Source organism: Anas acuta, chromosome 8, assembly GCF_963932015.1.
Source record: "Anas acuta chromosome 8, bAnaAcu1.1, whole genome shotgun sequence".
In the NCBI taxonomy this organism is placed as follows: Eukaryota; Metazoa; Chordata; class Aves; order Anseriformes; family Anatidae; genus Anas; species Anas acuta.
Genome location: NC_088986.1, coordinates 31633708 through 31647641, shown reverse-complemented (window position 1 = coordinate 31647641; position 13934 = coordinate 31633708). Strand labels below are relative to the sequence as shown.

Here is a 13934-nt window from a genome sequence, read left to right as displayed (position 1 = left end):
GCCCCGGCCACCCCGGGACACCTGCAGCTTGCCTGCTCCAGAGCTCCGGCGTGCCTCCCACAGGCCTGCCCGCCGACACCGGGGCGCGACGGGCGCTGTCAGCCCTCGCCCCCCGCCGCGCCGGCCCCGAGGGGTGACAGGCACCGGGGTTCCCCTCGGCGGCAGCCCCGCCCGGCCCGGGGTAGCAGCGGCCGTAAGTACCTGGCAGCGGCTCTGTCCGCGCCGCGTCCTGCGGGGGCAGGCGCGCAGCAGCGCGGCTACGCCATGGGCGGCGCGGGAGGGCAGCCCTCGCCGAGGCCGCTACTGCCCGGCCCGCGGTGCGCGGGAGGCGGCGGCGAGGAGGAGGAGGCGGTGGCTCCCGGCCGGCCCCCAGCCCAGCAGTAACCCCATGGCGGCAGCGCGGCGCACACGGCGGGGCCGGGCCGGGCCGGGCCGGCTGAGGCGGGGCCGCGCCGCCATTGGGCGCGGGGCGGGGACGGCGCCGTCACGGCCCCGCCGCTGCCTCCGCCCTCCGCGGCCCTGCCGGCCCTCCGCTCCCCGCAGCGCCGAAGCGATTTCGTCGCGCAGCAAGGGTGAGGGGGGAAGTGTGCTCGAGGGGGGCTCCCGGGGTCCCCACGGCCGGGCGGTGCTGCCCCGCCGGCCCGGAGCCCCTCACGGCCCCTCACAGCGGTGCTAACGCCTGGCACCGTTGGCGCTTCGCAAGCCTTAACTCCCCTCACAGAAATGAGCCCTGATCACGTTATTACCCGAACAAGCAAATGTTCTTGTATTTCTACGGAGAACACGCAGGAATAGACTAATTTAATCGTTTTATTATTATTATTATTTATTTTTTTTTATAGTGATATATGAGTTCAAGAAGTGCACTAAGAGTTCCAACAATGCCCACTCTTGAAAATGCCAGTTTGCAACCCACAAAGATACATTGCCACCTACGCTTAATTGTGATTTCTCCCCATTTGGATGGGTCACACACAGCTCTGCACATAAGCTCAGTAAACAGCTTAGTCTTGGGAAGCGCCGGGCACCTCACAAAGACTGGGCCTCAAAACGTTTACATTATCTGTGCATAAGACCTTTAGCAAGTAAATCAATGGTTGCTATAACAAGCATTCAGTTTGCATTAAATATTTCAGTGAACAGGCTTATAAAACTTGCAGAAACAAGTACAATACAAGTTCAGGCTGCCCATTGGCAGCCTAAACCCACTTACACATTTTTTGATTTATTTTTAAGTATTTGAAAAGTTGGGCATGTTGGAACATGATATAATCCTCTCTTATCATTCTAAGTCTATATGTAGGATGCAAAATTTTTGCAAGGAGATGTCAAGGTGGGGGAAGTCCCTTTAACAAAGAAGAAAATTAATATTCTACAGCACCAAAAGCAACACTTTTCAAGGCATATTGTGTCTGCTTTGCCTCTGCTACCTGAAATTCCAGAGTAGTGATTAAAAATGGGACTGAAACTTTTAAGTAGACCAGTGGTTTTTGTTATTTTAAAGACTCACTTGGGTCCCAATTCTGCAAAGATTAAATTAAACAGGTTACACTCATTCAAATGAGCAGCCATCAGAGCTGTTCAAGTGTATGAAATGCATGCACAAGTCTTGGAAAAATCAAGTTCTTTGTACACAGACAAATTGTTTTCACCATTATCAGTGATGATGGTTAAGAACTGCTGATTAAGAAGCACTATCAATGCACTAAAGTGACAACCAATCTAACTAACCAATCCTTTTCAGGGACGGGCTTTATTAACGTGGATACAATTCCATATTATTTTGTTTGAATCTTTACAGTTCTAAGCTGCGTAGATCGCCCAGCCTTGGTCAGCCTAAACCCAAAGATCACAGTTATAATGTACAGATGCAACCCACATTACTCTGGATTTGCAGAAGCTTAACAGCCTTGCCATCAGCCACATTCTTGAGTGCTTGACACATTGGCTACCCAGCAAGGAGCTCAGCTGTGCAAGACACTTAGCACATTTACCACTGATTCAGCAAATAACTTGAAGCACATAATTTTAAGCAGAAACTATTGACAATCATAGTGTTATCTATAGTAAGCCAATGCTTATTTTTTTGAACTAAAGCCGCGCTGTTCATCTTCCTGTGAAATCAAATTTCACATAAACTAACATTTTTTAGTACACTGGAGTTTAACAACAGAATTAGAACTAGTTTGTTCTCAAAACGTTGCCATACAAAATCATTATTGCCTGGGTAATCTCCACAACTCTATGGAACTCAGAATCATATCTGGCTTCAGTAATGATGCTAGACTGGGGCTTTGGAACTAAACATAGAGCTAGAGACTACATGCTGTAGTTAGTACAACAATGAATATGATTCCTGCTAATGAACATGTTCTCATGATGAACCCATTGCCACAAGCAGAAGTATACTCAGAATAGTTACTGCAGTATGTAGGCATTGGATGATCACTTGACACTATTTAACACTATCCTAACACTATTTAAAAGTGCTTAACCCACCAAAAGAAGTAAGAGGGTATACAGCCTTACAAAATGTTAATTTCCATATTGACTGGGATATTCTAATTCTGAAAGCAGAATTAATTCCATAAATGATCAGCTTAGTATGAAAATATTTTCCTACCAAAGTATTTCAAGATCACAGAAATGATTCTTAGACATTAGTAAGGACTAACTCTTACTTACAGGTAGTTTTATGACTTTGTCTATACAACCTTTAATTTGAAGGTTCAATTACCAAAATTAAGCTATCAAAAGCCTCTTAGGAAATAACTCATTAATACAAATGAATGAGGTAAAATTCTGCATTCCTTACTGAATGATTCTGCATTCCTTGAACACCTGGAACTTTTGCCAAAGTTAAGTAAATGTTAGTGCTGAACTGTTAGGCCTGTCTACACTTGAAAGTTACCTTGGATTAAGACAGGGAATTAATTTCAAGTGCTGCAGCAAATCTGGAAAACTTCCAAGTATAATCAAGTCATATACAACCCTATTCTGGAAGGTACCATGGGTTTTGAGCTCAAAATTCATGCTACATATCTAAATTTAAACAACACAGTCCCAAAGATTCCAGAATAAAAAAGGGAGAAAAAAAAACTAACAAAACTCCAGCGTGACTAACCATCCCCTTTGTGCCTCCTTCTCTTACCTGCATGCCTTGCACAAACTCCCCTATACCCAGCACTCCACTTTGACTGGATCTGATATGCCCCTTACGTTTTTCTGATAAGGTATTTATAGGCCCTCAACCTAACAAGTGCAAACACAACCGACCAGAAGAGGGAGGAAAGAAAGAGATTGTATGAGAGAAGGGGAAAAAAAAAAAAAATCAACAAAAGATCAAACAAGAAAAATATGAAACTAGCATACCTTCACTGTTCAATCACTTCTTTCTGGCTGGATCCCACACTGCACATTGTCTGTTTAGAGCCAAATCCAAAACCTAGTCAAATAGGCAGAAGTCAATAGGTGACTTTAAAACTTTTTAGTTCTGGACAATTCTCTTCAGATTTGATCATAAAACACCTAGAATTTAATAGAGGTTGTAAAAAAATATTAAATGACATACACAAACTTTCACATTAAAGCCCACATATTAAATAACTCATATTCACCTCTGTGAATACTTAAACTATGAAAGTATACATACGACTAAAATTGCACATGTGGTCTGCAGTATCAGGTCCCAGATTGCTGTATTCTGTTTTCAACTTTAAAAGCATACTGCATGTTTGTGGTTTTGGGACCGTATTATGGATGGAATTCTTTGCAGCCAAGATGTAAATACCACAAGCTAAGATCTTCTAGTGTATACAAACGTCTAATTACTTTATTATTTTTTATTTATATAATATCCACATGGTGCCAAAGGTTATACTGAAAAACATCAAGACAAAGCTGTTGCCTAAAGAGCTAATAACTTATGTTAGCTAAGGTAAGAGAAAGAAAAAAATACACAAAATAATTGAACACTGAAGCTTGACACTTTGTATTGGTTTTGTGGCCTGGATATTTTCTTTTAGCTCTTTTGATCTTTTGTTGATTTGTTTCAATTTTTTTTTCATGTCTTCCAAAACTGACTTGACTGCAAGTCACAGTCCACTGGGTCACGACACAGAAATGGAAGGAGATTCAAGTACAGACAGCCTCCCAAATGAAGCAGAGATAAATCAAGCAGGTACGTATACAGTCATGATCTTTTATAAATTAAATTTCATCCAGCACAGTAAAAATACCTGAAATAAGACTGCTTAAGCTGCAGCTCTGTTCTGAAATAAAACTGGCTAGATGTTCAGAATCTACCTATAAATCCCAATGAATTTAGAAAATATTTCATCTGAATTTAAAAATAAAACAAGTCCTTGTTTTATTAAATAAAGCTAACACTTCGTTATCAGTCTGTTTGCAAAGGGGCTTGAGGGCAAGGAGGTCATGAGATTGTTCGTTTAATGTATAACCTTATGAACGTCTTAAGATATTTTGGGGACCAAAATTGACATTTTTAAGTGGAACAAGCTAATTATCTTTTCAGTATATGTTCTGCTTCCAAAACTGCTGCCCCATAAAGAAAAGTCACCTAATTAAACACATTAGATAGGAACTTAAATACCAATCCATGGCAAGTTTTCTGGATTTGGGAATCAGAGTAGTTTCTTATTTCTTGTTTGATCTCCAAAACTTCAAGGAAGGAATTCTGTGCTGCTGATTCCTGGTTAGTTTTAGAATTACTCCTATAGAATACTACAAAATAAATGTGTAAAAATGCTTAATTTTACACTTTCCTATGTAGCTTTCAGTTTAAATCTAGCTAGAATTACGAATTAATGTAAGTTATTCTTTCACATATACTATACTTTTTTTTTTTTTATACTATTTCAGAGGACATATTCTTTTGTCTTTTTGTATGCATATAAGAATTAGAGTCTTTTTTGTAAGTATTGGGTCTCAATTTCTTCTCTCCAAGTGACCTGTAGTACGTTATATTCATTATTTTGCCTTAGACTGTTACTGATTAATGCCTTATGCTGGATATTTGTTTATTTTTTCCCATGTGCGAGTTCATCATCCTTGGGATAAGAATAACAAATGTGCCAGGGAATGTGACCTATCAATCTTAGCAGTCCTTCATAGAGTCTGAGAGGAGATGTAAGACAAGTGCGTACATATAATATCTGAAGGGTTTATACTTAGATTTGACACATGATTTTCTGCTGAAGACTTTCATGTCATACATTGATTCATAAAGTATCAATTATTTAGAGCCGATGCATGCAAACTGCTATCAAAATCCACTCTTTGTTCCTATTCACACATTTAAAAAAGCCAAACACAAGCTTCTTTTTCCTTCTCAAACACACAAAAGATCAAGAGATCTCAAGAAAGAAAGAGACAAAAAACAGCCCAGCCCCCTTCCTATCTACATCTTTACTTTCCTCAGGAAGAAAAGAATGGTCTTACCAGAGCATTTAGATGCTTAGCAAAGCCAGACTAAGCAGACAGCAGGACAGGTTCTGCATCTGGGAGAAAGGCTGAGTTCTGGAGAAGAGAACCCTTGTGAGAAACTGGCAATCCAGGGCAATTGCATGGGAATAAGCATCGCTTCAAGCACATCTCTTGACTGCACTAGTGACAGTGGTGCTTGTGGAGAAAGACAATCTTGCAACACAGAAGTCTGCAGAGATAAATCGAAAGCAACTGAAAACAAATTAGCCAATAACACCAATCACAGAACAGATCTGAAGACAAAGACACGAAGCATCAGTTCACAAACAGTCCCAAGTATTCTCAACTAGCTGTAGTTTCATTAGTATTCCTCGCTAAGGGCCCAAACACAAGCCTTGGTAATTCTCACAGCTGCTTCCTGTAACCCACCAACATCCCCTGCCTTGCGCAACTTAACATTGACAACTGTGTGGTATATTTCTGAATTATCTGTTCCACTGAACTGGCAATGTCAAATATGAAGTTGATAACAAGCTGAAGGAAGCTAAATGCGTCAGAGCCAGAAGCCCCTCAGGAATCTTCCCAATGTTACCACATGGACATCGCTTAAAAGCGGGGACAATCCAGGCCCAGCTCTATCACAGAGAGAACCTTTTGTACAAAACAGGTTGCTTACGGTCAGCATGTCTGAGCTGTGCATCTGTTGAATCATCTGACGTTTATCTGAGAAAAAAAAAAAAAAAAACACATTGCTGTTGAAAGCCATGGTCAAAAAGAAAAAAATGGCAATCAAGGACAAGTTATACTTTTAGCAGAGATCATGAATTTATATATCTAGTAATTTTTCTATTCAAGCCTTTTGATTTTGCTGTTGCTTAAGGATTAGTTTCATTCTGAGAACTGGGAGCTCCATCTGCACCAAAATCTTTTTTCTGAGGTGGAATGGTAGGTGTCCACCACTGCAAGAGGCTTCTAAGTTCATACTGAAAAATGTCTGCTTTTTTGAACTTATCAAAATGTATCTAAAATATTCAGCTTGAACAAGGTTTAAGATACCAAGATTGCTAAGCAACAACAAGTGCTTGCATTTTCTTTTCAATACTTCATTTCTTTCACTTGCTATTTGTAAAAAAAATAAACAAAAAATAATTATATGCAATATACCTTTTTAAAGCATGGAAGGACAACATTTACCTACCCTAGAAAATATACTGATGTAGCCAAATACAGGAAATTCTATAAACTGATGAGGTCCTTGTTACACTGTCAGCAAAGAGAACACACTTTCACATGATGTTCAGATACCAGTATACCCAGGTATCTATGTATATAACATCAAGAGTCAAAAGAAACAGAATAGTTAACTACACTGAAAGTTGTTCCTAATGAATGAGCCACAGAACTATTACTATGAGGGTGAGAAAGGCCTCATGCTAAAGAATATTGGCTGGCCTCCGTCTGTCTCATCCTGTTTCTCACATGAAATAGACCAACCACTTTGTTAATGAGCAGTAATTAATTCCAGAAGGAACATGAGATACAAGAACAAATTCCCATAATCGTATTTTTGTTTGTTATTTTTAAAGCAAGATGTGTTAATGAACAGACTGCGGGTGTATCTTTATTAAAAACTAGTGCAATACAATAGAAAGGGCTCAACGGAACAAAATCTGTGTGTTGGGATCTGATATCTACACTATACACAGTTCAGGGATACTTATTTCCATTCATTTCGAGTATGAACTGCACACCTGCTAGTTGCTGGAGCATGTTGTGTGCTTCTAGGTCACAGTTAATTTCACCCAGGAGTCATCCCATTTGTGTACTAAGACTTGCTCCATCGCATTAACCAAACCCCCATGGGTGGGAATGACCAGAAAGTTCAATTCCAAAGCCTGCTCCTGATCCTATCTGAAAACGCTTAAGTAGACATACCCCACATACCTCGTAGGACACAATTTCAGTCTAACTGTTCTACAGTCATCCAAATGCACCAGAGAAAATTTAGGACAAGATACTGCAGGACACTGGCAGCACTAATATTTTCTGCCTGTCAGAAAGACGCTTCTAATACTGTTCCAAAATGTTCAAGTTCAGAGTGAATTCAAACTCACAAAACATTTTAACATCTCTGCTTCATAGGGGTGAAACAACATCCACGTACCGCTCTGCCTCTCTCTGTTCCTATTTTGACTCAACATGGTGTCTAGGCTTTGTACTGTCCTTCTGCAAGGGAGAACTGACTGTCCACCAAGAAACTGTACGATCCCTTCTCTGCAGTCCTTTTTCTTCTCTTGAAAAAAAAAACAAAAAACCACACACAAACAACTCTTTCAGTACACCTAGAGCCTTACACATCTATACGCTTGTGTGTGATACAGGTATACCAGAGGAGATGACATCTTCCATTTACATTTATTGCTAAAATGGTTTTAGTTCTTTAAGGTAAAAATATTCAACAGCACTCATATTTTATTGTATGGAATGGAATTCTGATCCCTGAAAACAACTGAATTCTTTGTGTCCAAAACTTCAAAGGTAGAAATATAAAAGGTACCAAATTCTCTTTAATGTAGAAGGGATTACTAAGGTCATTTCTGAACAGTTGCATGATAAATACCACATACATTTATGATAAAATAGACTTATTCAGCATAACTATTAGAACACTTCTAAGTCAAAACCAAGAGTGGTTTCTATGATACAATATATTTTCTTTTACAAAAAAGTGTGATGGCAACAAACTAAACCATCCTTACAGCAGAAAGGCTAACATAGTATCTGTTATTCCAAGTTAACAAAAGACAGACAAAAATATGATTGGGCTGCTCTCTTTTCTAATTACAAGAAATACAGTTAATGTTTAAGAGCAATTCCCATCCTGAGTAGTAAAACTAAAGCCTCTGTTAGTTTTTGTGTGTTTGTTCTATTCTGTGGCTAAAAAAAAAAAAAAAAAGTCCCAACCAACATATTCAGCAGTTTAGTAGAATTACCTCTTCCAATTGTAGTTTTTGAAATACAGGTTTGTTGCACTATTCAAAACTCTGTCCTTGGTAACTATTAGCATTTTATTAACTACTAATCTATATGTAGATTTTTTTACTATAACTATATACATTTCTCATAGAGGCATAAGTTGGGGAGCATTCTTAGCTCATACTTGTTTTCCCTGTGCAGCCACACATGTGGTGAACAGCTGTAGAAGCTGTAAAATTGTCTTTACACATTGCACATACTATTGAATATAACATGCATATACATGTAAAAGTCCTGAAGCAAAATAATGCACTGAATATTTAATTTATTTAAAAAAAAAAAAAAACTTTAAATAAAGACAAATGCCTTCTGCTTAACTTCTGACAATAAAATAATAGCAGTTAATTATTCAGAATTGTAGGTTTACCAGTTCTTAACATGAGCAAGCCTTTCAGCCACCTCCACTATGGCAAAGAATCAAATGCTGTCAAAACTGAATCTGCAGAGTAACTGTTACTATGACATTGTGACCAGCTCCATTGCAATAAAATGTAGAAATGAAAATGTAAATTGCTACATGTATATACATTTTTCTCCAGGGTGCTATAAGCAAAAATTGAAAACAGCTGAAATTGAGTCACCCTTCTAGAAAGTAAATATTGCTAATATGAATCTGATGTGTTAAAGGGTGGGGGAAGCTCCAGAGACTAACACTTCCCTCGTTAATATTCTACCACCAAATTGAAAGAAAGGTGGGGTGATTTCCCCATCTCTGGTGAAAGCTTAGTTGTCTAAATGCAGCTAGATCAATCCCCACAGAGATATCTTATCTGCAAGGCTCATGAAAAATATCTGAAGAGTAAATTGTTAGCATTTGGAACGGACCGCGCTGCATGAAGTAACAGTTATTTTGTAAGAGATTTCCCGTGGTAGATATTCCCAAACCCAACTATGAGGTCCTCACTCCCACGCCCACCACAAATGATATTAGTTGAAGGCTTGCTATACTATTAATACAGTCAGGGAAATTTTAAACAACAAAGTATATATAGCTAAGTACAGTAAAAGAATACCTTCTTTCTTGGTTATTAAAAAAAAATATCCATTTAAATGAGAAATACTTCTATCTGCTCCGATCTTTCATCTGCCAACAAATGCAGATACTGCACATGCAGATACTGCACATTTAATCACATTTTCATGAACTATGTGATGTAGAAATGTGTTATCACTTGGATTTTAATGTTAGTATGTACAAAGAAAGACACAATCAATCGCACATAGAAATTGTCTGCAAGTCTTTCACAGTCATCTACCACACATTTTCCGCATACACTAAAACTGGTCAGATTAAACTTTTCCATTCAATTTAATAAAATTAGCAAAAATAATTTTCATCTTATTTATGGGTCCGACAAGAGAGCTTGCAAAAAACTATCAGCTAATTTGAGAAATTTCACAAAATGTTTTCATTGCAATATATTATGATTGCATTCTTCTCTCTCTTTTCTGTATACACGTCCAAAAAAATTACAAAGTGGCTTTACTTTCCTACTTTTAGTATTAACATGTTTGTTCTACATGCTAGAACAGTGTATGGATTATTCTGATGCTCTGGTTTAGGGTACCAACTTACCCATCTTTGCCTGTCAAGTTTTTAGGAAACTTAATCTACAGTGCATATCTTCGTCAAGCCTCAGTTCAACAAATTACTGATGTGTTTACCAGTATGTCTGTAAATTGTTCCACTCTGAGTTAATGAAATTGTTTGTATTGTGACTTTAGTTGTGTTGACTAAAGCCCTAATGAGGTCATCTACCTGGAGAGATGCAAGTTGGAACCACTCACGATTTCAGTTTACATGAGCTCAGATCTCCTGTTGGTACTAGTAAACACATACTAGCCAAAGATCAACACTCAAAGATACCAATCGAGCCAAAATCAGCAAAGACAAGTACATACTTTGTTGTAGGATGCTGCCTTTTGTTTCTTGTAGGACTCCACATTACTCAGCTGAACACTCTGCCCTGTTAGCTCTACTTATTGGGACGATTTGTACATTATATGACTTGAGTAAGAGTGGCTGAATCAGGTCACACCAGATTTAAAAGCCTGCAAACTTCAGCATTTAAACTAGATAGATATATCTAGTTCACTAGATAATTTTCTCTCACAAAAGTTGTTTTTATTTTTTCAGTTTTTTTTTTCTTCCCTATTATTGCAGCAGTTGTCATGTAGATAAGCCACTGTTGATAGGAGAGAGATAAGACTTCTACCACCTGAGGATTATCCCTCTTAGCTACTATAAGAGATATAGGAACATACAGGGGCTGGCTTTTTTTTCCAGCAGAGATATGGGAGGAGGGGAAAGCTGGAGAGATCCTCAGACCAGGAATGTAACTTCTAATAATGACTTACAGATGTCAGGGTAAGATTCTAGGATCTTCCTATTAGTCCAAAGCTATTATTTGTAACATATGCAGAATAAAAGTCCCATGCATATGGCTGTGAACAAACTTCTCAACTAAACTAGTTGTGGCTCAGCCAACTTCAGCCCTGGAGGCAGGGAGGGGTGAAGGGTGTAAAAGGGGCCAAATTTCTCAGTACCACACTCCATTTTTCTTCTGATTTTACCATTATACTTTAGAGATGTCTTTATTTAGGTTCCAAATCACCACCACGCAACTATTGGAAATGCCAATGATAGAGCAAGTAAAAACACACTCAATATTATAAGAGATACTTGAATTCAGATATACAACAGTAATGTGAAAAGACAGGAGTTTTTGTTTAGAATATATAAAATCACTGCCAAAAACAGAGAATGAAAATGCATCCAAGTTGGTCAGCTCATATACATCTAGGAGAGTTTAAGTGCATCCAGCTTTCACAGTAAATAGCATAATATGAAATTAGTCATACTTCAGCAATAAATACTAAGATGCTGAATGTCTTATTTACTGTAAAACTTCAGTTGCAGATAGTTTCATTCATAGAAGCTGTTAAATATAAATTATTTGTATAAATTAAAGTTAACATTTGATCTTCATGCTTGTTCTTAATTACCAGATAACTCTTAACAGTATCTCTGATGCAAGGGTACACTAGAGGTGACATATTTCCTATACAAATGAAAATAAATTGTTCACAGTGTGTGTCAACACAGAAGAGATCTGTCACCACATGTCACCAACAGGAGATAATTTGATTGCATCAGTTAGATTTTCATTAGGATGCCAGTCAGCGTTTTTACCAGCAAAAAGACAGTAGACTGTGCCCAGGAACACCAATTTTGTCTTGTCATCAAGGTTTGCTGTAAGGGAGCAGATAAGCAAAGAAAAGACACACCTGGAGTCTCCCAGACACCCACAGAGGAGGCTAACAGAAGATGGTCCACTACTCCCTTTCTCCAGTCCCAAGCAACTATGCCAAGATCTACCTAGTAGTGCTCTCCTGGTTCTTTTACAAGCTAGGGCACTGTAGACAGTCAAACTGGACTTCTGTTACCTGTTACAAACTAGGAAAATGCCTTCTTCACACATGTCCATCCACAGATTCCTGGTGTCAAGGCACCCTAAGGACTATGGTCAACACCGTGAGGGAATCATTGCGATGGGAATGGAGGAATAATAACTGTTGTACTGGACCAGACCTGTGGTTCAGCTGGTGCAGAGCTCTGTCCTTGGCCATAGCTGTTGCATAAAAAGTTCAAGGACCTTTGCAAGCAGTAGTTGGGTCACATCTGTCCCAGATAAAGATTTTTCTAGTCTCCAAGAGTCTGAAGCAGAAGAATTTCTATCTTTTCTAAAATGCTTGATTATTTACTTAACAGTATGACAAATTTGATCAAGTTTGGTTTTGTTTCTTTTCATCACTGTTAACTCTTCTCTAGATCCCACTAAACTCTAGACAAACAGTATCCTGAAATAATGATTTGCCCAAGGAAAATATTCATATTATCAAAAATAAGTTCAGTTTTGAATGCAAAACATTTCAGTTTCATGATTATCTTCATCATATTCTGCAAGAAAAAGCAAATAGCAAATGTGGATGAGTCAGAGCAGGAAGAGCTCTTATTTTGTAAAAGAATAGTTGCATCATGGCTCAGCTTATTTAGCTAAGGTATGTAATTATCTCAATGAGAAATTTTCATCTCTCTCAATTTGAAAGCTTTCCTGTGCTTTTTCACTTTTCTGACTAAACTGATTATTCTGTAGCCTGCTGTAATTTGGGGTAAGAAAGATGTTGCAGCAGATCTTACTGCCCTACGTGATAGTTACTCTGTCTTTTCCATTCCAGTTACTTTTACAATACAGTGATGTGATGCAAGGAAAGCCACTTGCATGGATGGACATACAGGGAATTCAGGATGTCTAGCAAGTAACAGCTCTTGGGCTTTCTGTGTTTGGAGATGTCAAATAGACAAGTTAACAATATCTCTATAATTCTACTTCGGGGCAAAACATTTTGCCAAACAGTTAAAGAGCACCATTTCCTTCTGTAATAATGAGAAACAGCAATGCAGAGAATTGAAATGCTTCCAGCACAGTTAACAATTTCAGGACAAGTACAATTGCCCTTCTTGAAAACTTTGCACATGAGAGGACTGGCATTTGACAAAATTTTCAATCATAAGGGAACACTGAGAGAATTGAAAACTATTTTAAACTAACGCAAAGGGACGTGGCATGTTAAAAATTTAAAAGAATGTTTCTTCAAAAGAGCTTCAGCAACACCATTCAATTTAGGTTTCCCATGAGCCTCCACAAAAAGAAAGTATTGAATAGGCCTTTATTCATATTTCATGAAATACTAGAATTATTTATGTTCCTACCTAATTTTTGCTGAAAACTACAGCTGAGTACCACCTGTGAAATTTACATATTCTGTGTAAAGTCATACAGACAAGACAGGATTTCTTCAGGCTGTAAAATCTGCTCAAGTCCTTAGACCATCATTACAGGACAATATTACCTGAAGACAAGCAGATTTTGCATAAGAAACCAATCTGAGACTTCTCTCAGTGTTTCATTTTTCTTGATAGCACGGCTGATAAGCAGGTGCTTATTCTGCAATATTTCCTTGGTTCCAGCTTCTGTACACTGTCATAACCCTCATACCTACAAACTGCTGTGGCAACCCTAATTAAGTCCATCCCTGTTCACTGCTTCCATCAACACCTAACACTTCTCAAAATTTATAATTAATGCAGGTAGTTCTGTCACAGAATATCTTTCGTATTCTGTGAGATTCCACTTCAACTCCTCAATCTATTCAACTGTCTATAAATTCGTTCACAATTATTACCACATTTTAATAGAATTTACAGCTACACTTTAAAATTAATGAGATGCAATATGAAAAAATTAAATAAGATTTTCATTTATTCATTTTTCCTAGATAATAATTTCTAGTAAATAGTAACACAGAGGACAAGATAGGGACATAAGTTACAGTTTACAATACAAATACTTCTATCAAGATCAGCAATTACATGAACATTATATGTATAA

The 13934-nt window shown here is 38.3% G+C and overlaps 1 protein-coding gene across 7 annotated transcripts in view; it reads right to left on the bottom strand.

Annotated features, from left to right (window-relative positions):
- Window positions 1–3435, bottom strand: part of TGFBR3 (transforming growth factor beta receptor 3) — a 130314-nt gene extending 126879 nt beyond the window's left edge. For 3 of the 7 annotated variants that reach the window (XM_068690985.1, XM_068690984.1, XM_068690982.1), the window contains exon 1: window positions 202–410. The gene's annotated coding sequence lies outside the window, so the exon portion shown is untranslated. Of the gene's footprint in view, window positions 1–21; window positions 179–201; window positions 412–3372 lie in introns of those variants that run through there. The other 4 variants (XM_068690986.1, XM_068690990.1, XM_068690989.1 and 1 more) reach the window with 4 other exon arrangements.
- Window positions 3436–13934: the final 10499 nt, after the last annotated feature.